Genomic DNA, 2,500 nt, shown 5'->3' on the forward strand with positions numbered 1-2,500 from the left:
GGCCCGAAAGGGGTTTTGGGGGGTTTTTTTTTTCCCCCCCTTTTTGGGGGGGGGGTTTTTTTTTTCCCCCCTTTTTTTTTTTTTTTTTTGGGGGGGTGTTTTTTTGGGCCCTTTTCCCTTTGGGTTTTTTTTTGGCCCCCCTTTTTGTGTTTTTTTTTTCCCCCCCCAAAATTTTTTTTTTTGGGGTTTTCCCCCCCCCAAAAATTTTTTTTTTTCCCCCCCGTTAAAATTTTGTTTTTTTTTTCCCCTTTTTGGGTTTTTTTTTTTTTGGGGGTTTTTTTTTTTTTTTTTTTGGGTCCGGGGGGGGTTTTTTTAAAAATTTTTTTTTTTTAAACCCCCTTTTTTTAAAAAAAAAAGGCGGGAAAATTTTTTTAAAAATTTTTAAAAAGGGAAAAAAAAAAAAACAATACCAAAAAACCCAAAAAATTTTTAAAATTTAAAATTAAAATTTAAAAAAAAAATTAAAATAAAATAAAAAAAATTTCCCCCCCCCAAAAAAATTTTTTTATAAATTTTAAAAAAAAAAAAAAAATAAATTTATTTTAAAAAAAAAATTTTTTTTTTTTAAAAAAAATATATATAAAAAAAATTTTTTTTTTTATTATAAATTTTTTTTAAATTTTTTTTTTTTTTAAAAAAAAATTTAAAAAAAAATTTTTTTAAATTAAAATATAATAATTTTTTATATATAAAAAAATTTTTTAAAATATTTAAAAATTTTTTAAAAAAAAAAATAAAAAAAAATTTTTAAAAGGGTTTTTTTTTTAAAATTTTTTTAAAAGGGAAAAAACCTTTTATATATATATTTATTATTTTAAAAAAAAAAAAAAATTTTTTTTTTTTTATATATTATATTATTTTATATTTTTTTTTTTTTTTTATAAAATTTAAAAATTTTAAAAAATATATTAAAAAATTTTTTATTTAAAAAATTTTTTTAAAAAATTTTTTTTTTTGTTTTAAAAAAAATTTTTTTTATATATATTTCTATATATTTTTTTATAAAAAATTTTTATGTTTAAAAATATTTTTTTAAAAAAATATATAAAAAAAATTAAAAAAATTTTTTTTAAAAAATATATTTTAAAAAAATTTTAAAAAAAAAAAAAAAAAAAAAAAAATTATATATATTTAAAAATTTAAAAATTTTTAAAAATTTTAAAATATATATAAAAATTTTTTTTTTTTTTTTTTTATAAAAAAAAAAAATATATAAATTTTTTATATAAAAAATTTTTTTTTTTTTTTTTTTAAAAAAATTTTTTTTATTTTATATTTTTTATTTTATATATAAAAATTAAAAAATAAAATTTTATATAAAATTTTTTTGGTTTTGGGGGGTATTATTTGGGGGGTTTTTTTTTTTTAAAAAAAATTTTTAATAATATTTTTTTTATAATTTTATTAAAAAAAAGAATAAAATTTTTAAAATAAATTTTTAAAAATATTAAGGGTTTTTTTTTTTTTAAAAAAAAAAAAAAAATATATTTAATTTTAAAATTGGGAAAATTAAAATTAATTTTAAAAAATAAAAAAAAATTTTAATATAAAATTTTATTTTATATAAATTTTTTTTAAAAAAAGTTATTTTTTATTTAAAAATATTTTTTTATAATAAAAAAAAAAAAATTTTTTTTTTTTTTTTATAAAGGAAAATTATAATTTTTAAATTTATTTTTTTTTTTTAATGGTTTTTTTTTTAAAAAAATATTTTTATATAAAAAAATTTTTTTTTATAAAAAATTTTTTTTTTTTAATTAATTTTTAAAAATTTAAAAAAAATTTTTTTAAAATATATATATTTTTTAAAAAAAATATTTTTTTTTTATATATATATTTTATTATATTATTTTTTTAAAAAAAATTTTCCCCCTTTTCCCAAAAATTTTTAAAATTTTTTTTTTTTTTTTTTAAATTTTTTTTATTTTTTCAGGGGGGGGTTTTTTTTTTTTATTCCCTTTTTTTTTAAGGGGGGTTTTATTGGGGGGGCCCCCCTTTTTTTTTAAAAAAGGGTTTTTGGGGCCCCCCCCCTTTTCCCCCGGTTTTTTGGGGGGGGCCCCCCCAAAAAAAAAAGGGGCCCCCCCAAAAAAAAATTTTTTTTTTTTTTAAAAGAAATTTTTTGGGTTTTTTAAATTTAAATTTTTTTTTTTTTTTTTAAAAAAAAAAATTTAAAAAATTTTTAAAAATATATATATTATAAAAAAAAAAAATTTTTTTTTTTTTTTTTTTAAAAAAAATTTTTAATTTATATAAAAATAAAAAAAAATATATATAAATTTTTTTTTTTAAAAAAAAAAATATTTTAAAAAATATTTTTTTTTTTAAAAAAAAAAAAAAAAAAAACCCCCCCAAAAAAAAAAAAAAAAAAATTTTTTTAAAAAATTTTTTTTAAAAAAATATAAATAAAATTTTTTTTTTTTTTAAAAAAAAAAAATATTAATTTTTTTATAATTTTATATATTTTTTTATAAAATTTTTTTAAAAAAAAATTTTTAATTTA

This window comes from Penaeus monodon, chromosome 1 (genome assembly GCF_015228065.2).
Source record: "Penaeus monodon isolate SGIC_2016 chromosome 1, NSTDA_Pmon_1, whole genome shotgun sequence".
NCBI classification, from domain to species: domain Eukaryota; kingdom Metazoa; phylum Arthropoda; class Malacostraca; order Decapoda; family Penaeidae; genus Penaeus; species Penaeus monodon.